This window comes from Ictidomys tridecemlineatus, chromosome 5, assembly GCF_052094955.1.
Source record: "Ictidomys tridecemlineatus isolate mIctTri1 chromosome 5, mIctTri1.hap1, whole genome shotgun sequence".
Taxonomy (NCBI): domain Eukaryota; kingdom Metazoa; phylum Chordata; class Mammalia; order Rodentia; family Sciuridae; genus Ictidomys; species Ictidomys tridecemlineatus.
Genome location: NC_135481.1, coordinates 183,934,959 through 183,961,504, shown reverse-complemented (window position 1 = coordinate 183,961,504; position 26,546 = coordinate 183,934,959). Strand labels below are relative to the sequence as shown.

Genomic DNA, 26,546 nt, shown 5'->3' with positions numbered 1-26,546 from the left:
AATAATGGCCTTCTTGCTGTCGGAGATCTGAGGCACAGACATCACCTGAGAGACAGGGAACACATCAGACACCTGGCCTAACTGGCTTTTATAGCAGAGCCATTGTTGAGATCATCCATTCATCTCTTAATCCATTAATTCATTCACGAGGGCAGCCCCTCCTAATCACCTCTTAAAGGTGCCGCTTCTTAATATCTCAGAATGAGATTGAATTTCAACATATAAGTTTCAGAGGAGGCAAAATTATATCCAAATCATAGCACTTAGATAAGTTACAGAAACTCTCTACATCCCACTTTCTGTAAAATGGGGATTATACTAGTACATATTTTACGTGACTGTGCTGAGCGCTGAGGCCAGTGCCTCACATGACAAACCATTCTCTTAGAGTCAGTCATTATTATTATTTAATATTTTCTCTGTGCCAACACATGTGGCAATGGCATCGAGTCTGGAGAAACAAAAAAGGAACATTTGAAATTGGTTTCCACTCTTTCCAGCCTCAAACTGGTATGACCAGTTTTCCTACTGAGATCTATACCATGTAAATACAGTATGTACCCTAAGTAAATTATCAAACAGGTGGAAGTTCTAGTTGTGCAAATATAGCTGGTAACAATGTAAATAGAGTATTCAAATGAACCGGAGGCCAGAAAGGCAGGCCAGTTGTTTTCAAATATGGTTGCATCTCTTAAGCATAATGGCCGTAGGCATCATTTCCCAAATGACTTGCCCACACATTTATTTCTGAGCATCAAAATCATGCTGTCTGTTACTTGTTTTGCAGGGCAAATGACACCATCTGGAGACTGGAAACAGCACATGTTTTAGGAAGTATCCCCCCCACCCCCACTCCCACCCCTTAAAATGAGTCTCCTCCCCTTTAAATGAGCTTCCTTGTGTTTCCCTTTCTTCTGGTCTGCTTGGCTTTCATCTTCCTGGCTCTCTTTGTCCTGCTGAGCAGGGAGCAAACCTGCAGGTTCTGCGATCCAGATCCCACTGTTCAGCTTTAAAACAAAACAAAACCAAAACCGAAAAATTTTTTAAAAAATTAAATTAAATTAAAAAAAAAAAAACAAAAACCTCTTGCAATTGGTGAACTTTTCCTTCTGGCATAAGCCTTCAGCTTTTGTGAAAGAAGCTGCTGCAAGGAATTGGTCTCAAATTTGCAAATGAAAAAAAAAAAAAATGAAGAAGGAAAGAAAGAGAGAGAGTGGGAGGAAGAGAAGCCCATGGAGGGAAGGAGAGAGGCCAGCCAGACCCAGACTGACAAGAAATAGGACTTGTCTAACAAGAATTCAAGTCCAACCAAAGCATTTCCAATGCAGATTCACTACCAGGTTGAAGATGGCTAGACAGTTATAAAAAGATAGCAACTGGGCTTATCTTGGAAGATGCAATTACTCAGGTCATTAACGTCTCCGTGCACTACCACTCCCTCTGCTTAAACTGTTCTTCCTTGATATCCTGTGTTTTCATTGCTGTCATCTCCGGCTGGCTTCAAACACAAGACTCCTGCTTCCAGGTGACAGCCTCATATCAGATCATTCTGGGACCCAGAGATGTGTCACATGTGTTGATGAGCCTGGGAGGTTCTCCTCAGAGGTTTAAAAAAAAAAAAAATTCCATCCATCATCATTTCCATTAGAACTATGTGTATCAGGCACAGTCCTACAGGAAAACAGAACCATTCTAAGCATTTAAAAGGAAGGGGATTTAGTGCAGAGAATTGGTTTTGAAGCCAGATTTAAAGTTAGGTAGACAGTGTAGTTAGGTAAATCGGGTCTAATATCAGTGAAATCTAAAATGGAGGCCATGCTGAATCGCAGGACAACTCATGGAAAGTTAATGAAGTCCCGGAAAGGCCCTAGGCCACAGTCCACCCCAAAGAAATGTTAATGGAATCCAGGGAACAGCCCCAGCAGATTTGAAGATAGCCCATCCCAAAGAAGTGTTAATGAAGTCCTTCCTGCCCAGATTACTTGTTTGGCCCACCTGTGTCCCACCCCTCGGGCCTTCCCACCTACATTCCATCACCAAAACTATAAAAAGGGGAGACAACCGCACTTCCGCGGATTCCACCTCTTGGGTCCCCTTCTTCCTCGGGGAGAAGTCTTTTCTGCTGTCCTTTAATAAGCTTCTAATTTCTACTCTGACCTTGCCTCGGCGTGCTCTCTGGTGTTATTCTTCCACACTGGGGAAGCAAGGACTCACCGGCCAACAGTGGTAACAGTTTTATGAGTGATAGGCAAGCTGATAAGCCAAAAGGACAGTGAAGCAACTCAGAGGATAGCAGCAGCAGGAAGCCACCACCACCCCGAGGCTGGAAGAAAAGGGGAGAGGGTGTTACTGGAGATCAGGCTTCCGCCTCACTGGAGAAAGCCTGGACCATGACAAGCATTGCTGAAGGGAGCTGGAGTCACAGAGCAGATGCAGCTACTGCTGAAAATGTCATCCATGACAGTGAGGGAAAGACGACCCCCGATTCTCCTTTCCTCTACCCTTTCAACACCTGTCATTGCCTCTATGCTCCACCTCACTATAACCTAGTTGACAGAGAAGCCTGAGAACGGAGCACGCAGGGTCAGCACCAGCGTGACACGGCAAAGCAGGACAAGGACAAGGAATGGGTCTAAGAGTGCAGGCTTTAGTTAGTACATGCTCTATTATTTAAATTATATTCATTAGAATATTATCTAATTCTTAGAACACAGTGAATTCAGCACTACACAGATACACACACATACACACATGTGTGTTCTGAATGTATGCATTTTTGAAATTCCTTAATAAATGCAGGTAGCGTCACACAAAACCCAATAGGGAAGTCTTCCCTACTAGAGAAAGCTCTACATAACAAATGAATCAGAACGGATGTGGTGGCGCCTGACTGTAATTCCAGCTGTTCTCAGGAGCCTGAGGCAGGAGAATATTGAGTTCAAAGCCAGCCTGAGCAATTTAGGGAGGCTCTAAGCAACTTGGTGAGACCTTGTCTTTACATAAAATATCAGAAGAGGTCTGGGGATGTGGCTCAGTGGTTAAGTTCCCCCTTGCAAAAATTTAAAAAAAACAAAAAAACAACCTTTTCCTTTCTTCACTGTTCATATTGACAACACTTTCTTGGACTCAAAAATTTGTAGGGACAAGGGAATTCAGTAAAACCTAAACATCACCTTCACCGGCAGAAGCAGTGCCTGGTGTCCCCCTGCCTCCAGGCCCCAGAGCAGGGAGAGTTTATCCACTGAGGATCACAAATCTCTGAGTTCCTTCCCAACCCTTGCCTCCTCTGGGTTATTTCCCCACTGATGACTACAAGAGAGGCTGGCCTAACATCAGAGCCCAGAGAAGTAGGAGTGGCACAGTGATGTGACAACAGCGACAAAACAGGATGCTTTTCCTTATGTAAGTTGTTCTCTTTCTTACGTAAGTTGTGTCTAAATAAACATTTTGTCAGGCTATTTAGTTTAGTTTTGCTATGTTCAGTATACAAGCAATACAAATATGTGACTGGAGCTCTCTGCTGTGTCTGCCTGTGCTGTCTGACACAGAGGCTCCAGCTCTGCTCTAGCTTACATAATTCTGAGGAAGCAGTTCTGGTGAAGCTCTCAGTCCCCATAAAAGCCGGGCTACCGACCTCCCTGCAGGCATAAGGAAATGGTGAGCCCGGGAAAGGGAGGGAAGGGGGGGACTTTAGGACCGCACACAGAGTAGGTAGGCCCTTAATAATGTTTACTAATCAAGATTCAATGGCAGAGTCTGGGTCAGGAGCCAGCATGCTGGGCTCAGGTGCATGTTCCATGGACACAGGGTTTGGCTCTGCTCTCCAGGGGAGTTGTTAACTCTCTACCTGCAGTCCATCTGAGTTTAGGTCTGCCTAAACTTGTCACCAAAGAATGATAACAGCTGAATTCTCCACCTATCTGTCCATAGACACCTAAAACTTTATGTGTTAATGCATGAATTTGTTCCTATCTCCCCCCACCCCCACCTCCTCCTCCTGTCTCTCTCATGTAATGGTAGCCCCAGTCATTTGCCTAAATCAGGAACCAGAATATCATCTTTGATACTGAGCTTCCCACAACCAGCATCTAATTTATTCTACCTCCCAAACATTCAGTGAATCTGGTCATTTCTCTCTATCCCCATAGCTATCACCACAACTCAGGGCATCTGTTATTTAATATTTGGACTACATCATCGCCTCCTAGCTGGTTACATTTTCCACACTGTGATCATTTCACAAGGTTTACTGAGCACCTCCGGTGTGTTAGGCAATGGCAAGCAAAACAGAAGCCAGTAATCTTTCCTAAAGCACAAATATTGCCATGTCTATTCTCGGCTTAAAGTATATCAATGGCAACCCATTGCCTTCAGCATAAAATCCAAACTCTCTACTGTGTTTTCCCCTCTAGTTTATTTCACTCCACTCTCTCCTTTGCTTACCTTCCAAGCCATATGGAATCTATGTCAGTGGTTCAAATGGACCAACATTTTGCAGATCCTAGAGCACTCTACCACACCACTTCTTTGCCTATCAACTTGCCATTTAGGTCTCGTTTAGGGCTCTCTTGGCCAGGCTTGCCAACCCAGATGAGTTAAGGAATGTGGGGGATGGAGGAATTTGGAGGATACCCAGGATCCCTGAGACCTGAAAGCTGCATGCCACGATCACTACTACCCATTCCTTTTACCAGATTCTTGGAAAGGAATATGTGCCCAGAGAACAAGGGCTGAAAAACACATACTGTTTCTTTCTCTGCACTCTGGCCTCTCGTTGTGCTGAACTGAGGAATGTGGAGGACTTCTTTGATCTGGGATGGAGGAAAACCTAAGTGATCTCAAAAGAGGACGTTTACCATTTATATCCTAACTCTATATACCAGCATCCAGCACATTGGAATAAGGTGTCCAGTGGCAATGATGCTGGAAGAAATGACCTAACTGGACTATACCTGTCATAGGACCTTATCTGGCTTTTCCCAGACCAGCTTTCCAGCCCTCCTTTCAGTTCTGTGAGTTACTTAAGATTCTTCAGGTGAATCTCTTTCTCTTTAAGATCACTGGATATGGTCTCTCTTGTTGAATCCAGAAATCCTTAATAGTACAATATCCTTTCTCCTCCCTTAATCCCTGCCACGAGATCCATTCCTGATCCCCCCTCCAGCAGTGCAAAACGGCAAGCCCATGGTAGAATTCACTAAGTGGGATAAAATCTACATTCCAGACCAGATCTTGACTTATCCATCCACCTCTGGCTTTTCTTGAAAGGGTGGCAACTCAATGACCAAGACCATTGATCTTGGGAAAGAGGGAATATCAAATCTTTCAAGAGAAGATTTACCCTTTGCCCTCATTGGTATCCTGGCCCTTGACCCATCCATATTGGCCTGTCAATTGCTTGGATGCGGAGCCAAGGAGAGAGGCACTGGACTTCTCCCTAGAGTCCAGCCATAGAGTCCAGCCATTATATGTGAGTAGGAACTATTGTTGTTTGCCTAGGCCCCATGTGGTTCTTTGCAAAATGGGCCCCACTGCTCCTTGCCTTTGTCATTTCACCATGCTCATGATTTAGCCCTTCTCTATCTCCATTTCTATCTCGTGGCTTCTCCCTCTGGCGATTGAATTGATTTCTCTTACCTCTACAAACCATTTACTGTCTCTGGGTCATAGCTTCTTGCCAGGTTCCTTCTGTCTACCCCACGGCTGCTTCTGACGGATGGTTTTGCTGCCTCATTCTGCTTCCACTTGCTGCCTTTTCTCAACTTCCTGGCCGCTCTGCTGTTTAAATTTCTCTCTTATATTCAAACTTCCAAGCCTCTCAAAGAGTGATGGGATTTTATCTGTAATCGCTATTCACAGGGAATCCTGCACGAGGTCTACTGTCTATGGCCATTTTGTTCAGAATGAGTAAAGATGCAGCACATGCACAAAGCCAATGAGTTCTACCTTAATCCAATATTTGAGACAAAACTTTCACAAAGCTGAGCATGCCATCTTTACTCTGGCCTGCTCTTTTTCCTGTGCTCCTTAATTCAGAGAATGTTCTCTTGCTCCACTGTAGAGATCTGATCTTGCAAACCATCTCTCTCTAGCTTTATCTTCTTCCATTCCCACTATGCTACAACCCTCTGAAGCTCCCCACACACAATTTAAAAAATAAAATTAGCTCTCCCAACCCTCTGGTCAATGCATTCTCCCTTCAACCACTCTCATACAAGGGAGCTTTGTTTGCACTTCTCTGTCTCTATCTGTATTTTGTTTCCTCTGTAAGAACCCAGCCTGGAGTGTTTTGACATCCTCATGTGCTAGACCATGGACCCTCTGGGGCAGGAATGATGTCTGTCATCTTTGGGGCTGGCCAGGATGAGGGTCAATAAATATCTAAAGACGAACTCAGCCATGACCCTCAAAATCCTTCTCTAGAACTTAGAACATACCATGTTTCGTTAGTACCCCATCCCTGGGTCTAGCAACCCACTTTGGGAAATGTGCAAAAATGACCCTGGTGGGGTCTCACTCTAGTTCCCTTGTGATGGAGGCTGCTTAGGTATGTGTGAGTCTACATGATTGGGTCCTGCTCCCCAAAGAGTGGCAAGAGTTGGAAGGACACAGTTGTGACCTAGGTGGTTCTTTGCCTGGTCTTCCATGGGCGTTGGGCTGCCTGGCTGCTCAAAATGCTGTTCTGTGGAATGAGCTCATTTCCTCTTGCTCTGTTGATTTTTCTCTCTTATGATGCTGCAGAACTCCTGGCCCAGGAGTGACTCAGCTGATTTGCCTTCTGACATGCCTGAAGTTGTATAGAAGGAGAGCAGAATGGTAGGGGGATAATTTGGAATCAAGCCTTTATGAGCCCATCCTCATGCCCATAAAGACATAGAGAGAGGTCCAGAAAGGTTAGGACCTGGGCCTGGATTTAGTCGGGGAGTGTGGAAAAGATAGTAGGAACTCTGCCAGCTCAGAAAGGCTTTAAGACACTGCAGTGTTCTCACTGGAGCCTAGACTTCAAGACTCTCCCACCAGGCAGCCAGAGTCCAGCTGGAGGTGGTACAAACCAAGAAGCATATTAGGTACTCGTAGCAAGTCCAAGGTAAGAATTGATATTCATAGAAAGTTGGGGAAGGAAAAAAAATTATCAAACAAATCAGAGTGATAAGACAATGTAAGAACCAGCCCTGTGAGTCTGGAGGATAGGATGGGTGGAAAGGAGTCAGTGAGGCTCGGAAACACCCTCATGCATTCATCACCCGTGCTGAGCACTAGAGATACACAGAGCATGGTCCCTGCCCTGCAGGAAATCCATGTTTGAATTTGGTAGGTACCCGAGACATATAAACAGAAACCACAATAAAATATGATCAAGGCAAGCAAGCACAGGGGAGTGCAGAGGGTGAGGAACTAACTACTATTACTAGTACTACTACTACTACTACTACTACTACAACTACTACTACTACTACTAGACATTTTCATCATTGTCCTCCTCCTCCTTCTCCTCTTCTTCTTCTTTCTTTTATTCTTTTCAGTATTAGGGATTGAATCCAGGGATGCTTTACCCTTGAGCTACATTTTTATTTTGAAACAGGGTCTTTAAGTCATCCAGACTGGCCTTAAACTTGAAATTCTCCTGCCTCCAGTTCTCAAGTTGCTGAGATTACAGGTGTGTACCACTAAGCCTGGTTTTAAGACTCTTTCTTGAAGGAGGTCTGGGGTCCTTCCTGGTAGAGACAAGTTGGTGGATGTAAAAGCATCTGCTAGCTAGGTGGAAAAGAAGCATGGGCATGGAGGTATGGTTAGTAAAACCTGTTTGGGGCACTCACTGCAGAAATTGTGATTTCTTTCACGATTTATAAATCATGGGGCCCTACCCTCAACCTCGTCTAATCTTCAGTGCACTGGAGGCATCTGAGCGTGTAATAGCCCAAGCCGCAGGTACTGATGGGAAACAGGAGAAAGGGCATACTCCTGGATATGATTTTGGTGATCCTCCTTAGCAGTACATATGGACTGTCACCTCACTGCCCTAGTGTCTGGCCCAATCAAAACAACAACTCTTCCTCTTAAAGAGGGGAGATGGTTGATAACCTGCTTTTATTTAATATGAGTTCTTTTCTTATTTTAAATATAACAGGTTGACTTGGCCTGACCTCAGGAGAAGGAAGCTGAAGCAAGAAATAAAGGGAAATTGTAACTCAGTGGGTACTCAGGCTTCCAGGACTCAACCCCAAATACACAGGGTGCTGGAACACGGACGGAATGATGACTTTTAGCCCACCTATTGCTCCAGATGTAACCCTGACCAGTTGGTGTTGGTTCAGAAATGAGCTAGGACTAACCCTGAAGCTGGGTCCCCAGATGTTGTAGTAGAGTAGAAAAAAAATTAGCACAAAGGATGAATTATAATATCATTTCCACTTAGTTTGATAGTTTCTAAGACATTTAATCATAAGTGCAGTGTGATTTCTTTCACAATTGATAAATCATGGGGCCCTACCCTCAACCTCATTTAATCCTAGTTGCCTCCTAAGGCCCCACCTCCAAATACTATTAACATATGAATACTATTAACAGATGAAGTTGAGAATGAAGTTTCCAATATATAAACTTTGTGAGGGGACACATTCAACTCATGGCAAATGCTTTCCTTTCGGGCTTGGCAAAGAGAATAAAATTTCACAAAACACAGTGTGGGAAAGTCTATCCGATCCCTTAAGAGATTTCTAGTTGGGGTTAGTTCAGACTGAACCTACTTTACATTTATATCTCCTAAGTCCTCTTCTTTTGAGGATGTGGCTTCCCATGTAGGTGCAAACCTGGTAAGAAAGTTTGCTAATCACATAGATTTGAATGGTCTGGTGTTTTCAGAAGTTTTATTTCTCATTTCAAATTAATTGATTATGACCTGGTTTATATATTGGCCTATGAATCAGGTTAGTGCAAATTTGCCCTGCAAATGGATTTTCTTCTCAGTGCTGACAAAAATCGGATTCTGAGCTGTAAATCTGGGAATCAGATTCTGGGTTGTGTTTATTCCTTCATATCTTCTTGAGAAATGTCAATCTTGAGTCTTCTCTTGGAGATAATCCCCAACATTTCCATGGCTATGCAAGTACCTTTCTCAATAATAAGCAGTGAAGGAGAAAATGCCAGAAACCCTGTGACTAATAATAGCTCATAATCTTAACTACCCCATTATTAAACACAGTCTACTTTTTTTTCTTTTGGTGCTAGGGAATAAATCCAGGGCTCTACCACTATATCCCTAACCCTTTTTTTTTTTTTTTTTTTTTTTTTAGGATGAGGTTTTGCTGTTGCCCATGCTGGCCTCAAACTCCTGGGCTCAAGTGATCTTTCTGCCTTACCGTCCCAAGTGACCAGAACTACAGTGTGTACCACTAAGTACTTCCAGGTGCCCGGCACTGTTTTCGGTGCGTTTGAATGAACTATTTAATAACCACAACTTTTCTATTATGTAAACTTATATTGGTTTCTAATTTACAGATGAAAAATAAAGGCCCAGATAAACAGAATAATTTGACCAAAGTCACAGTTAAGAATGTGGTACTGCAAGTGTTTGAACCTTGGACCATCTGCTTTCCTTTGTGGTCATGTTTGTAAGAGTTCCTTATGATTTTGTATTGAAATCTTCCTTTGGCTTAGGGATCTTTGCTATTACCTAATTATTCCTCTACCTATTCCAATAATAAGTTCATGACCACTTCCTCACTAACTTCTTCATTTAATTCTGAGTTTTTAAATTTCCTGCATTATATCATTTGCATGAACCCTGTGTGGGTAACACACAGGGACCTCCTGCCAAGCCTTCCTCCCCACAAATTGTGGGCTTCCATTCTTTGTTGGCATCACAGATGCTGTGTCAAATTTAAAATAGAAAGGGTTTCTTGTACAATGTCTTCCAGCCAGCTGAATTGACTATAGGCTGACACTTTCCATATAAGGTCTCAGGCCTCAAGGAAAATGTCTTTCCCATACCATTTTCCAAAGTATTGATTTAGCCTTTTATTTTCTGAATCTGAATATAAAACTTTATTTACCAGTTTCAGATGCTTTGTTAATGCTCGAATAACTAAAATTGACTAGTCTATAATTGAATTGAGTTATTTGGAGGATATAAGAACACTGCGCAATTTCATTTTATGTGTTGCTATTTTTATGAGGGCTAGAAAACATTCTGTAGACAGAAAAGTGGAAAATAGAAAGAGAGATTGCATTGTTCTATAGGAAAAGAGGCCGGGGTTGGGGGGCGGAGAGAAAAAGAGAGAGAAACCTGGGAAGAAAAAGCAAATGAATAATTGGTTATCTCTTACTTTCACTAGCCACTCTGCTAGATGTCATGTTATTTAATCCTCACAAACACCCTAGGACATAGATTTATTGCATCCATTCATGGATTATGAAAACAAAGTTCAGAAAGTTTAAGTAACTTGCTCAAGGGCACACAGCTAGTTCACACAGTCCTGAGATTTGAGCACCGTTCTCTAAGAGCCTTAGTGTACAGGGTACAAAAAGAAAGAATAGAACACAAAACACAAACTAAAATCTATTAGATAACTAAAAAGATCAAAATGAAACTAACTAGTCATGAGAAAGGAGAAGGATGATCAGAGGATCTGAAGATCTGCTAGCTGTTAATGAGTGGTGTATGGGTTTTGAACTTGCCAGCCTCAAGCAGGACCAGGCAGATGACTGGAGCTGGCACAGGTAGAGATCAGGGTGGGAGATGGCAAAAGAGGCTCATCATGTCAGAGAGGATGCTGGTTCAAGGACAAGTGAGTGAAGAGGATCTGAATGAAGGCAAAGAGATGCTTGACCTGGTCCAGAGGGAAGGGCTCTTGCCTACACTAGGGCAGACAGGACTCTAGGCAGAAGGAGTCCTGAGCTTACTGGTTGGCTCTTCCCTTTTGGAGGAGCACTCTCCTTGTTAAAGTCTTCCATCAGTAAAGACTGACTTGGTTGCCATGGTATCAACAATGCCCTAGCAGCCCATCAAGATTGTTTCTAGGGATGTGAGTGGGAGTGCCAGTCATTAAAAAAAAAAAAAAAAAAGTACTTACTGGGCACTTTCTATGCATCAGGCATGACTTAAGTGGTAAGTGTAAGACAGTATACAAAAATCTTTTGATCTCAGTCCTTGTGGAGCTCATAGTCTACTAAGGAGAATGATGAGTCATGTAATCATACAATAAATATAAATTAGAATTTTAGTGCTCCGAAGGAAGATTATACAACATTGTAAGTACACATAAAGGAGGGTGTCCTTGAAAAAGCAAGCTTATGCTATAAAGCAGGGAAGTAGTGGAAGTTAACTATTTGAAGGAAGAGTATTATAGTTCAGATAGAGAAATCATTAAGTGCACAGGTCCCTTGTTTTAAATAGTTTATCCTGGAGGATGGAGGCTTAATCCAATGTGTAAAATCACATTTTACAGTCTATCTGGATGTTTCCTTTCTAAATTTAAAACTTCCCTAACTACTAAGTCCACATTTCACATCAAAGGTGATGCTTTTGTCTTTAAACATAAGATACTTTTCATTCACACATTAAAAACACATATGTAAGTATCCATCTATCCAATCTGATCTCCAACCAAGTATCTACTCATTTATCTATTCTTTAATTACCATTCACATATCAATTTCATTATCCATCATACAAGTCATCAATCCATGTGTCCATCTATCCTTCCACCAAACATTCATTTATCCATGTATGTATACAACACCCACAGTTTATCTCTCCATGTGTTTATATATTTATCCTTCCACCCACCTATTCATCCATTCATTTACCCATGTAATTAATCATTCATGTGTCCATGTATTCATTTATCCCTCCCTGCAACCAACAAATCATGTTTTCAAGTAACCATTCATTCATTCTTCTATCCATCCCTCTGCCCAAATATCCACACATCTATCCATGTATTTACCTATTTGTCATCCATTCCTTTAAGCATCCAAGTATTCATTTATCGTCTATCCATTTATCTACATCCATTGATGACTCCATTCTCTTCTATTGTTTCTGTGACAAATTACCACAAAAGTTGTGACTTACAGCAACACAGATTTATTACCTTACAATTCAGAAGTCTAAAATGGGTCAAGGGGCTAAAATATAAGTGTCGGCAAAGGTTCAGCTCTTCTCGAGGACTTAAAGGAGGATCTGTTTCCTAGACTTTTCCAACTTGCGCCCACCTATATTTCTGGTCTCTTAACCAACATTCTCCAACTTCAATGCCATAAAATATCTTCAAGTCTCCTTTTGATTCTGTACTTTCTGCCTCTCTCTTGCATTTATAAGGATCCTTATGATTATTTTGGGCCCACCTAGACAATCCAGGATAATCTCCCCATTTCAAGGTGAGCTGATTAACAACATTAATTCCCATCTGTCATGCAATCTAATGTAGTCACATGTTACAAGAATTAAAATGTGAACATCTCTAGGCCATTATCCTGCCTTCAACACCATCCTTCCCTTTATGCACTCATTCATCTCTCTATTCATCCATTAATTCATCTTTGTCTTCATCTACCAATCCATCAGTTTGGTCATCCATTTGCTTACATATATATGCATGAATGTATGTAGTTGTCTATCTACCCATCTAATGGTCCATTTATTAACCATTCATACAACTAATCATTTACTTGCCTACTTTTAATTCATAAGTCATATTAGCTATCCATCCTACTTTTCATTTTCATTTAAAAAATCCACTTATTTACCAATCATTCTTGCATCAACGTATCCATCTATTCAACTTCTTATCTAATCTTTTATGAGACACCCTTATCTACCTTTCCTCTAACCCTTTGATTAACCAGACTGTACTCTTCCAATATCCCAAGCATGTGAGTTCCCCACAATTTGGATCTACTTACCCAAAATAGTAATTGTACCTGAATCTTTGCTGTACGTTCTCAATAACCCCTTTTTGTGATCCTAGCACCAAATGACTTGGCATTCTGGGCTCCTAACCCTGACTCAGTTTTGCTTGTAGTACTTTGTATTGGCTATATGCCCGTAGTCTTCATTCAACCTTACTTAGTGTAAGGAGCCTTGACAGTGTTGACTTTATGTTGATCCTGGTCCGCCCTTCTCCTGATCATGCCCTGCAGCACTGAGGACAATAAGAGCCCCTGCAATATGCATGTTTGTGTTGTAGGGAGGTACTGAATTAGAACTGTGTGTTTCAATGTTTTTTCTACTACCCTCCCCACTTGCCAGTTCCATGAAGGGGTTTGGAAAAAAATCCGTACTCTTCACAATTTATGTTTTTTTATTAATTTCAAAGAAGAAGGACAAATAGTAATGTAAAATATCTGTGGTGTGATGTCACAAAAACATTTTGCAACTACTTGGACAATGAAAAAAGCCATTTAAAGATCTCAAAAATTGTCACTATAAGGAAAAACTAAATAAACATGGCTCATTTTATTTTTAATAACAAGCTTTGTCGTCTCCCCTCCCATGATCCTCCCCCCTACAGGGGCTATTAATAAAGCATATACTACTGAATCAAAAGCATAAACAATAGCAGTAACTATACAATCACCACTCGCAAACAACCATAATTCATAGTTGTCAGGATGGCTAATGGTCTTACCACAGGCTGAGATGTAAATAAGTTGGACTGAGGGCTGTGTGAAATTCCTAGCACTCAGCTAAATTGCCACCCCTGCTCTGTCATTCAGGAGAAAATATCAGAATGCAAATGAAAAGGGGTGACATTATTATAAGAATAACTGTTCCCATTTATTTATTTTTGAGAAAAATAAATCACTCAGACTGTGATACTTTATATATGATTAGTAACAAATTACTGGCCATATACCTTATGAGTGACCATATCAGGGAATGACCACTGAATACTGTAGCTAAATAACTACTAGATTCCTGTATAGTTTCAAGGCCAAGAATTCATCACAGGCACAAGTTTACACAGGAGTGAAATTATTTGGACAAATTTGGGTAACCCAGCAACTCTTCCGCAAATACCATGTATTTGTCCAAAAAAGTAGAGAAGTGTTGAGACTTTCTCATGGAGCTCAAAACTGACCATGAGGGCATAGTCTATACTTTAAAAGTTTTTAAGAATGGATGAATGGGAAGTATGGCTGAATGGGAAATATCAGAATCTTGACGAAAGAATATTTCAGAAATGAATGAAGAGTGACAATTCCCTGGGACTGAGCAGCAATCTAGTCTGGGAAGATATCGTTCCTCAGTTAAGATTCCCAGGTCCCAAGTTAAAAGATTGTGAAGGCACTGACATTTCAACAATGTAAAATCTCACAAGTTTATAAATATGGGCTCCTGTTAGCACTAAAACATGTGCAAATTATACATTAAGAGTTTATACTTTGATGTTTCACACATAAATGCTATCAACAATAATTTTTAGGATTGGGCCAAGGTTCTTTCACAATGCTACAACTCATTTGATCCTTACAACAACATTGAGAAATTGTCTAGGCAAGGTTTATACCCATTTTACAGATGGAATGGTTATAGCTCATCCAAAGATGGTAAATAGGATTCACACTAGTAGATGGTTAATGTTTGCCTAGTGCACTGAACACAAATGAGGATTCTGGCACTAAATCCAGGATTATCAAGAAAGAATGTGGTGAATTAGCTATGGATGAACTTCTCCATGAATGTGGGAGGGATAACTATAAATGATTGTGCCACACATACTATGTCACTCTTTTCTACATTTTCCTTCACTCAACCAACATTCACTAAATAAGGTACTTTGTGGGCACTGAAAAGGCCAAAGAAGAAAAAAAAAAAAGCAGTTGTTCCTCTTTGGGAGCTTACAATTCATTTGTCTCCATCATCCCATCCTATCCCTGATAAAAGAGCTTGCTCTCTTCATAAAAATTCATTTCTTCTTTTTCCTGGGTATACAGGTAGATTATATTATTCAACTTCCTTTGTGGTTGAATGTGACAGTGTTATTGAGTTCTAGCCAATTGCATGTGAGTAGAGGTGAATGTGTGTCATTTCTAGGCTAATGTTTTTAGGAAGAGAATGTGCCCTCATCACAATTTCTCTTCCTGCTTATTGGATGTAGATGATGATAAAATCCCTATGGAATGAGGTATTTGTTGGTGAGAAGGAAGTTGGACCCCTGAATCATCAGGTAGAAGATTATGATTTGTTAGTCAAAAACACTTTTCTTTTTTTTTTTTTTAAGATATCTTTATTTTGTCTATTCATTTTTATGTGGGGCTAAGGATTGAACCCAGTGTCTCACATGTGCGAGGTAAGTGCTCTGCCACTGAGCCACAACCCCAGCCCAGAAACACTTTTCTTAAAATGCCATGTGAGCAAGAAATAAACTTTTTTTGTTGTTGGATCCATTATTCATTTGTGAATATATTCATTATAGCAGCTAGTGAATGTTGTACTACCTAATCTTGTTCTAAGTTGACCTGGCTTCTTTAACACTCTTTTCAACATCTTTTACCCACCATGGTGGAAATTTAATGTACATTTTCAAGGTAGGTTGGTTGATACTCTATAACCTAGTCTAGGAATCTGTCTTTAATAGGGAGACCAAAGACATGAAGACCCCTGCTTTATTACATGTCTATGAGGGAGTGACAGTCATGATTCTTTGTGGGCTAAAATTATATCATTTATTGTTGCTATGAAACTCCAAAATTGGTACTGTAATAACTATGGAGTTGTCATGGGCTCTGTAATCACACTACCCAGGTTTAGCTTCAGCTGAGTCCCTTAATTCAAAAAAATTCTACGCTCAGATTGCTGGTCCAACTTCCAGACTTTCCAATCCAGAAGCTCAAGATTTCTACCAACTTCCCAGATGCTGTGGACCGTTCAGGAGCCACACTGGGAGAAACATCATCTTCTACTAAGACAGTGAAGTTATGCTGTGGATGTTTATCTTTTTATTTTAGTACAAGGCATCTGTATTAATCCAGTGTTATCCAGAGAAACAGAACTAAAAGGATACACATGAGTGTGTGTGTGTACACATGTGTGTGCATGCACAGCACATATACTCACACACACCCACACACATACACACACACATATTTATTATGGGAATTAGATCACCTGATAATGATGACCAAGAAGTTCCACTATCTGCTATCTGCAAGCTTGAGAAATAGGAAAGCCAGCAGTATGATTCAGACGTAGTCCAAAGGCCCAAGAAGCAAGAGAACTAACATCTTCTAGTTCAAGTCCGAAGGCCTGAGAACAGAGGGTGTGGGAGACCCAGAATCTGAAGGCCTGATACCGGGAGCAATCAATTTCTGAGAACAGGAGAATATGGATACTCCAGATCAAGAAGACAGACATAAAAATTATAATTCCTGCATCTTTTAGTTTTGGGGGGCCTTCAATGATTGGATGATGCCCACCAACAATGGCAAAAGCAATATTCTTTACTCAGTCTACCTATTAAAATTACAATTTCTTCTGAAACACCCTCACAGACACCTAGAAATAAAGGTTTTATGTGTACTGTCCGGGCATCCCTGAGCCCAGTCAAGTAGACACATAAGATTAATCATCACAACATTTAGGTTTTGCAAACACGTTTGTTTTTATGCATTTTTTTGTTTTCTTTTTGCTTTGCTTTCTGTAAAATCTCAGCCTTGTTTTTCTTTATGATAATAGGAGCAGGAGCCCAGGGAACCTAGAATGTTAGACCAATGTTATGGGTGTGGCAGCTACTGGGTCTGTGCCTGATGGACAGTGATGGTGGCACCTCTAGATTCTGCTGCCTTCCTCCAGTGATGTGCCTCAATTTTATCATCTATAAAGTGAGGGTAATAATAGTTTCCTTTGTAAAAATTGAATATGTTAATACATGTAAAATACTCAGAATGGTGCCTAGTATGTATTAAGTGCTCAATAAACATTATCCATTATGAATTGTCAATCAAAGCGACAGTCCCTGTTTATTATCATGGGAGCATCCTTCCCTCCAACTTCATTCTCTGCTAGGATTTATTTCAGATAGAAGTGAAAGAAGAGGTAAGAGTTAGACTTCCTAGAATTTGGGGCTTTATGAACAGTAATGAAAACATAAGAATCATTCACAATAAATGGAATTGAATGAAGAAATGCAGCTTTCTGCCATTGATCTTGTTCAAATTGCTGATGATCAATCTAGATTTTCTGTTGCTAACATGTTATGAAACATGTAGTCAACAAATGTTTGCTGAATGGGACTGAAACAAGCTGTAGAACAACTAGCTATATATATACACCATATTTTGAAAAATACTCAAAATGTAAGTTAAGCTTATATAATAACCATGTATAATTTACAGTAAGCTAATGGTGAATGTCACTCATACCATCCAACACTGAAAGTATTAGTTATCTATCACTGCGTAAAAAAATGGTCCCCAAAGCTTACAACAACAATAAACATTTATCTCACATAGTTTCTGTAGGCCAGAAATTTGAGAGTGGTTTAATTGGGTTGGCTAAGGAGTTTTTCATGATGTTACAATCAAGATGTTGGCTGGGGATGCAGTATTTTCTGAAGGCTTGGCTAGGCATGAAGGATCTACTCCAAAATGGCTCACTCACACATGTATTGTCAAGAAGCCTCAGATTCTTGCCACATGGACCTCTCCATGAGGTTGACTGATGTCCTCATGACATGGCTACTGACTTTTCTCATTACCAGTGATATAAAGGGGCAAGGCAGAAGTAATGTCATTTATGACCTAGTCTTGGAAGTCACACTTTGCCATTTCAGTAATATCCTACTGATACTCAAATCTGCTCCATTCAGTGGAGGATAAGAGCAAGATAAGGATTTGAATCCTACCAGATGAAGATCTTTGAGTGCCATCTTGGAGAATGGCTGCCTTGCATTACCTCAGCAAAAACACGAAAACTAACTGATTAATTTAAAAAACTGCAATGTTTTATTCCTAGAATGCAAAACAGTGTTGTTGTTTTTTTATTGTCAATTTACAGATGGCACTCTCTCTGGATTGGTGGGTAATGCTGATGGTAGAACTGCATGCTTAAGGAAAAGAATTCCACAGCAACTTGAGGCTTAGTAAAAATCCCCAGCTTAAGCAAGTTTTTATGACTAAAACTGTCTAACCATAGTTGGGAAAGCACACTGCTGAGCAAGGATGAAGGATTTATGGAGCTATTTCAGGGTAGAGTGACCAGTGTTTTTTTTTGTGTGTGTGTGTTTTTTTTTAATCCTGCCCAAGAACATTAAAAATGTGACTTTCCATAAATCATAGTTCCTGAAAGGGATCATAGTCATTTATATGTATAAACTCAGGTTCTAAAAAATTAAAATAGTAGTAGTGCTATACAAGGTCGAGAGTGAGAGCTCTGTAGCATTTTAAGAGTTAAATCAATCATATGAACATATAAAAGATAGAGTCCATATATCATCAGAAATCACTCTGCAAAACAAGATCTCCCAGGCCAAAAACCAGGCAGCGATAGACTTCAATTTGAATCAATGGAATTAACATGTTTCAAAAAGAACAAATCAGTATAGGGGAAACATGGGGAAATGGGGGCCAGAGGAAAGATGTAATAGCAATGTAGTAATAAATAATTTGTCAAGAAGTTACCATGTGCAGAGTACTGTGCATGAATCATTTAGTTCACACCATAGCTCTATTATTGGAATCATGAAGCTGAAAGGGACTATCTTAAGGTCATTCGTGGTAGAGTTAGAATTTCAACAAAATCAGTAGGGCTCCAAAGCCTGTGGATTAACTATTCTTCTCCAGTCTTGTCCAAGGAAATGGCACCTTTGGCAGGAGGACCTCTGTTGCAGATTTGCCCCTGTAGTGAAGATATAGGCATTGGACTGCTACAGCTCCCCAGCGCATATTGACCATTAGCATCCTTCTCTTGGTTCCAGGTTCCAGAAGCCACCTTCCAATCCCATGATCCTCTTCCTTCAGAGAGAAAACAAGATCAGTATTTGACAAGACAGGCGGGGCTGTTTGGCAGGTACAATTCTCAAGGGAACTGAAAAAAAAATACACACACACACACACATATTTTTTTTAAAAAAAATGTCAAATCATGAAATATTTCAAACATCCAGAAAAAATAAGAAGTTACACCGTGTCTGCTTCAGAACTTTCTATAACCTCTAGAAAGGGTTAACGAACAGAGACTTTATGTAAGGACAAACAGGACTAAACCAGAACACCCATAAAATGCCTCAGAGTTGTTTACAAGGGTAGCATTTTTGGAAATAAGTATGTTCTAGTTTTGTTCAGATTTTTTTTTTCTGATGTGACTGAAAGACCTGACCAGAACAATTGTAGAAGAGGAAAATTTTATATGGAGGCTCACAGTTTCAGAGATCTCAGTCCATAGAAGGCCAGCTCCATTCCTCGGGGCTGGATGTGAGGCAGAACACCATGGCAGAAGAATGTGGAGGAGGAAAGTGGGTCACATGATGATCAGAAAGCAGAGAGAGATTCCATTTGCCAGATACAAAATATATACCCCAAAGGCACACCCCCAATGCCCACCTCCTCGAACCACATTCTACCTGTCTCTGGATACCACTCAGTTAATCCCACCAGGGAATTAATTCACTGATTGGGTAAAGGCTTTCATAACCCAATTATTTCTCCTCTAAACTTTCTTGCATTATCTCACACATGAGTTTTTTGGGTACACTTCATATCTTATAAGATATTACTTTGAAGGACAGACCTCAATGGGGTGACTAAGTTCTGACATACTTCAGATCTTAGCTTAAGGGCAGTTTTACTGACTTTACTGACCAAAGCAGATCTTTCTAGCATAATATCATAGCACCATACACCACTCCTTTAAGGTATCTACCACTGTTGTGATATTACATTTGTTTGCATAAAGTTTTGGATTAATGCCTGTCTTCTCTATCAACTGCAAGCTCCACAAGGGCTGAATAAACTTGTGCCAAATTTTATTCAGCAGTGTATCCCCAGTACCTAGTACAGTGTTTGTCAGTGAGTGCTTTCAATGAGTACATTCAATTTTTTTCCCACTTTTTTTCACGGTGCATTATAGTTGGAGTACATTCAATTTTAAACATCAATCTCCTTAGGTAGCTATATCTAAAAGAAATAAAAACATACGTCCACACAAAACTTGTATGTGACGGTTCATAGCAGTATTATTTATAATAACCCCAAAGTGGAAACATCCAAATGTCTCTTATTTAAGTGAGTGGATAAACAAAAGGAGGCATATCCCTATAGAGGAATATTCTTCAGCAATAAAAAAGAATGAATTAAACAAAATTCTAAAACACAAATGAATCACAAAAATATTGTTGTGTGAAATAAGCCAGTCACAAAAGACTACATATTGCACTCTTCCATCTATATGGAATTTTTAGAAAAGGTAAAACCATAGAGAAGAAAGGAGATTGATGATTGCCTGGACATGGAGGTTGGAGTGAGGATTAATGGCAAATGAGAAGTAGGTAATTTTGGAAAGTTTTGGAAATGTTCTAAAAATTGGATTGTGGTATGGTTGCCCGACTACATTAATTCACTAAATATCATCAAACTGTACATTTTCAGGAGGTAAGTTATTTCATACATGAATTTTATACAATAATACAGTTTTAAAATGTTTTAAAAAATTAACCTCATTACTTAGTCATTCTTTCCCAACTTATGCTCTGTGGAACATTATCTCTGTGGGACAATGTGCTAGAGAATGTTAGTCGAGTTTATCAATTCTTTAGTGATAGACCCAATTTTTAACTTGGCATATAGAAAAGTAAAATAAAATGACACATTTTTCAGCCTCCTTTGTAGCTTGGGGTGGCCATGTGACTAAGTTCTAGCCAATGAGATATAAGGAAAAGTAATGGGCCTGGCGTTGGGGCTCACTGGTGGAACGCTTACCTCACACTAGGTTCGATATTCAGCACCACATAAAAATAAATAAAATAAAGGTATTGTGTCCATCTACAACTAAAAAAACATATTTTTAAAAAAGTGATGTGCAGTATTTCCAGGAAGTCTATCTAAGGGACTCAGGCCCATTGTTTCCACCTTGCCTTCCCTTTTTCCTTCCAAGATCTGGACAGGAGATCCAGGAGCCATCTTGGACCACGAGTGACCTTGAGAGTGAAAGCTAATGATGGTAAGCAAAACTATTGAGGACTAAATTAGTAAGTTACCAAAGAGCTTTCTAAAGAGCACTCTTGGACTGCCTGCTTTTTATTTTTTTATGCAAACAAAAATAAATTTCAATATTGTTATTCTTTTGGGTTTTTTTTTCTATTATAGAGAACCAAATTTAATCTTAAACAATGTCAATTTTTTAAACACCCTTTTTTTTCTTTTAAAGAGAGAGAGAGACAATTTTTAATATTTATTTTTTAGTATTTGGCGAACACAACATCTTCGTTTGTATGTCGTGCTGAGGATCGAACCCGGGCCGCACGCATGCCAGGCGAGCACGCTACCGCTTGAGCCACATTCCCAGCCCTAAACTCTCTTTTTAATCTATTTTTTTTAGTTTTAATTTGTTATATGTGGCAGCAGAATGCATTACAATTCATACTACATATATAGAGCACATTTTTCATGTCTCTGGTTGTACACAAAGTAGAGTCACATCATTAATGTCTTCATACATGTAACTTAGGGTAATGATGTCCATCTCATTCCATCATCTTTCCTACCCCTGTGCCCTCTCCCTCACCCTCTCTCCCATTTGCCCTATCTAAAGTTCAAAATCCTTTCATGCCCCCTGCCATCAACCCCATTATGAATCAGCCTCCTTATATCAGAGAAAACATTTGGCATTTGGTCTTTTGGAATTGGCTAACTTCACTTACCATCTTATTCTCCAACTCCATCCATTTACCTGCAAATGCCATGATTTTATTCTCTGCTAATGCTGAGTAATATTCCATTGTGCATATATACCACATTTTCTTTATCCATTCATCTACTGAAGGGCATCTATGTTGATTCCACAGTTTAGCTATTGTGAATTGTGCTGCTATAAACATTGATATGGCTATGTCCCTGGAGTATGCTGTTTTTACTTCCTTTGGGTGTAGACCGAGAAAAGGGATAGCTGGGTCAAGTGGCGATTCCATTCCCAGTTTTCCAAGGATTCTCCATACTGCTTTCTATATTGGCTGGACCAATTTACAGTCCTATCAGCAATGTATGAGTGTGCCTTTCTCCCCACATCCTTGCCAACATTTATTGTTGTTTGTATTCTTAATAACTGCTATTCTGACTGGAGTGAGATGAAATCTTAGAGTAGTTTTGATTTGCATTTCTCTAATTGCTAGAGATGTTAAACACTTTTTCATATATTTGTTGATTGTATATTCTCTTATGAGAAGTGTCCGTTCAGTCCCTTGGCCCATTTATTTATTGGGTTATTTGATTTTTTGGTGTTAAGATTTTTTTGAGTTCTTTATATATCCTAGAGAGTAGTGCTCTATCTGATGTGCATGTGGTAAAAATTTGCTCCCATTCTGTAGGCTCTCTATTCACCTCACTGATTGTTTCTTTTGCTGAGAAGAAGCTTTTCGGTTTGAATCTATCCCAATTATTGATTCATGATTTTAATTCTTGCACTATAGGAGTCTTACTAAGGAAATCGGACCTAATCTGATATGATGAAGATTTGTGCCAACTTTTTCTTCTAATAGGTGCAGTGTTTCTGGTTTAATTCCTAGGTCCTTGATCCACTTTGAGTTGAGTTTTGTGCATGGTGAAAGATAAGGGTTTAATTTCATTTTGTTGCATATGGATTTCCAATTTTCCCAGCACTATTTGATGAAGAAGCTATCTTTTCTCCAATGTATGTTTTTGGTACCTTTGTGAAATATAAGATATTTGTAATTATGTGTGTTAGTCTCTGGGTCCTCTATTGTATACCATTGGTCTACCACTCTGTTTTGGTGCCAATACCATACTGTTTCTATTACTATTTTTCTATAGTGTAGTTTAAGGTGTGGTATAGTGATGCCACTTACTTCACTCTTCTTGCTAAGGATTGCTTTAGCTATTCTGGGTCTCTTATTTTTCCAGATGAATTTCATGACTGCTTTTTTCTATTTCTATGAGAAATTTTATTGGGATTTTGATTGGAATTGCATTAAGTCTCTGTAGTGCTTTTGGTAGTATATGGTCGTTTTGACAATATTAATTCCGCCTACCCAAGAACAAGGTAGATCTTTCCATCTTCTAAGGTCTTCTATAATTTCTCTCTTTAGCTTTCTGTAGTTTTCATTATAGAGGTCTTTCACCTCTTTTGTTAAGTTGATTCCCAAGTATTTTTTTTTAGACTGACAATATCAATTTTAATAGTTAAATGAAAAGAGGGTTCTATAGTCAAATCATTTTGAGTACTATTACATTTAAATTTAATAGATTTCATTAATTCAGGACTATAGTTTTCAACATGCTAATAAATTATGTCCAAAAAACCTCCAAAAGGGGCTATAGAATGCATAACTCCTCCAAGCAAGCTTGATCCCAAAATATCTTTTTAGTGGGAACATTTCATGGATGAATGACTGGGGAAAAATGGAAATATTGCTTTAAAAAAAGTCTATATTTTTGGCTCTTCCTTTTTCTATTTTGTTTTTAAAGAGTTGGGGTTGTCCAGACTGGCCCTAAACACCTGGGACTCAAGAGATTTTCCTGTCTCAGCTTCCCTAGTAACTAGAACTACAGCCACTTGCCACCATGATCGGCCAATTCTTCCTTTCTAATCCATCCTTTTCCTGAGAAGTTAGAAAGATTGTTCTTAAACATAAATTTGATGATCACATCCTTGTTTACAATTCTTGAATGAATTCTATAGGATAAATTTTAAACTTCTTCATGTAACATAGAAGACCTTTTATGATCTGGCCTTTGCCAACTCTCTAACTCCACTTAAACCATTGCCTTCTCATATCATGAGCTTTTGGCAATGCTGAGAACCAATTACATTCTTTCTAGTCTCTCTACCTCTGTACGCGCTACATCTACTTTACGGAACACATTCTACCTGACACCTTGCCTGGCATTCCACCTCTGATCCTTTAAGACTAGGTTTAGTTGTCAGCTAATTCACACATTCACACTTTGAGTAATGCCTACTAAGTGCCAGGCATTACATTAGAGCTTGAATAATAAACATAACCCCTGCCTTGGAGGCACATGTATTGTATTAGTCAGGATATGCTAATGACTGCAACAAACCACCTTCACATTTCAGTGACTTGACACTATGACAGTTTATTTGCTGGTTGCAGCATGGTTGAATGTAGGCAAGCACAGGGGTTCTACTCTTTGCAGTCAGACACGGACCCAGGCTCATGCTATTGCATTTCCTGGACTTCCACTGGGTAATTTTGCATCTGGTCAGCAGATTAGGAAAGCAGGAAAGCTTGGAGGATCACATGGGGGTTTTAGGGGATGCCCAGAAATAGGATCTGTCTATCCCTTCTGCCCAGATTCCATTATCCAGGGCTCAGTCACATGGGTCTCCTTGATTACTGAGACTTATAATTTTGCCTTGGATCTTAGGAGGAAAATGAAAAGGGCTGGTGAAAATAACCTTTTTTTTCCTGTCACAGGTACATAAATAAGAACAATGAAGACGCTTGTAGTCTAAAGGAAGAAAGAGACAAGTGAAGCAAGGAAGAAAGAGAACATGGTCAGGTACGGTTCATCTTGTGTTTGTGGAGTTACTACCAGCAAGTTTTAGAACTTGTGGAAGCCCTTATGTGGTTCTCCTTCAGAGTATCTGAGGATTTTTCTTCTGGGGCTCTTTGGAAATGGAAACATGCTATTTGGTACATCTCTGGCATCCCCCCTGTAGCCGACCTTCAGAGCTTCATAGTGTCAACCGTCTCTTGTTCCAGCAGCTGCTATGGCATCCAGCTGTGCTCCATCTGACTTCACACAGCTGCACCCTGATAGGACTTTGCCTCATGGCCTTGTGTGCCTCTTGCTAGGGTCTCCTGTTGACACTGAGTTTGGGGAACCATAGAAGCCCACTTGGCATCTAGGCATGAACAATTGGTATGAATCTTTATCCAATGAGAGATGAGCTGGTGGATAGATTTCCTTCTACCTCCCAAAGGCAATTCTGAGACTCATTTTATATGGCTTCTCAGAGGATAATCACTAGAGCAGAAGCAATCAGCCACACTTAGTGGAGGCCAGATTAGTAACCATTCACTATTGGCTTTTCTTCCCTACCTTACCCTTAAAAAAAATATATATATATATATACACACACACACACACACACACACACACATATATATATGTATATATTCAGTTGTAGATGGACAGAATACCTTTATTTTGTTTATTTATTTTTATGTGGTGCTGAGGATGGAACCCAGTGCCCCACATGTGCAAGGCAAGCACTCTTCAGCTGAGCCCCAGCCCCAGCCCCCTTCTTTGTACTGCTTCACTTCTGCAGTACAAAATTGGCTCTTCTTCTGGACAACCAGCAAAAAGCAAATTAGTTGTCTCTATTTCCCCTCCAGGGCCTCTCCTTAGGTACCTAGCTACTGCTGAAGTGCTTGAAAAGTCAGATTCTACTAACCTTCGAGTTCTGCAGACTTGCACTTTTAAAGTCAATCTTGCATTCTCTTCCAAATGTGGTGTCAGACCTTTCTTGGCTTGTGCCTGTCCTACTAAGTTCTGAATCCATTTGTACTCCTATTGATTCCTTGTTTGGTGACCTAACTTCGTGTGTCTGTATGTTTAACTTCTCCTGTGCTGCTAACTTTTCTTGATGTTTAGGAACAGCAATTACTGACAAGTTGATCTCCCTCCTGCTCCTGTGCCTCCCCAGACTGTCTTGCCTCTGTGCCTTGGTACACCCAAGCTGTTCCCTGTCTGCAGTTCCATCTTTTCGACCTCACTGATTAATGCTGCTTCCAGTACTTTCCAGAAAGTACACAGACCTGAGCCCCTAGAGCACTGTTGAGAGTTCTAGAACCCTTGATCTTTGGGTTGAGGAGCCTGGAACTACCAGTAGCCTTGTCCTCCTGCAGGTTCTACTTTAGCTGTAGCAGCAACTGGTTTAGGAGGTCAAATAAGTAGTCCCTGTGAAGCTGCAGCAGGGAGGAGAAAGCAGCTCTGAGTGAACTCACTCACCAGCTTGGCAGGATTGGAGATCCTCAAGATCTATGTGTACACCTTGCTCTCAATTAGACTATAAGTTCTTTGAGAATAGAAGTATTGCCTGCCTTGTTTAATACTGTATCCTTGTGTCTAAAACAATATCTAGAATGTAGCTGATGCTTAATAAATATTTGTTAAGGAAGGGAGAAAGGGGAGGAAGGAATGGCCATGATACATCTTGAATCAAATGAAAAAAAAAGATGTCCGGTGAGATAGATGAGTGGCAAGGAGCTGCTACCTGTGTATTTTCATACTGGATAAATATCTAGTGACTGTCAAGAAAAGAAGAAGTGTTACTCAGAAGAAAGTTAGGACCACAGGCTGAAAGTCATAGGAAAACTGGGATTTCAAAGAAGCTAAAAATA

At 40.0% G+C, this 26,546-nt stretch overlaps 1 protein-coding gene across 1 annotated transcript in view; it reads left to right on the top strand.

Moving 5' to 3' along the window:
* The first annotated feature begins 3,579 nt into the window (after nucleotides 1-3,579).
* The window catches only part of Chd6 (chromodomain helicase DNA binding protein 6), a 239,790-nt gene continuing 216,823 nt past the window's right edge, over nucleotides 3,580-26,546 (top strand). Inside the window, exons 1-3 of the mRNA XM_078051794.1 lie at nucleotides 3,580-3,657; nucleotides 9,294-9,425; nucleotides 24,615-24,699. The gene's annotated coding sequence lies outside the window, so the exon portion shown is untranslated. The remainder of the gene's footprint in view (nucleotides 3,658-9,293; nucleotides 9,426-24,614; nucleotides 24,700-26,546) is intronic.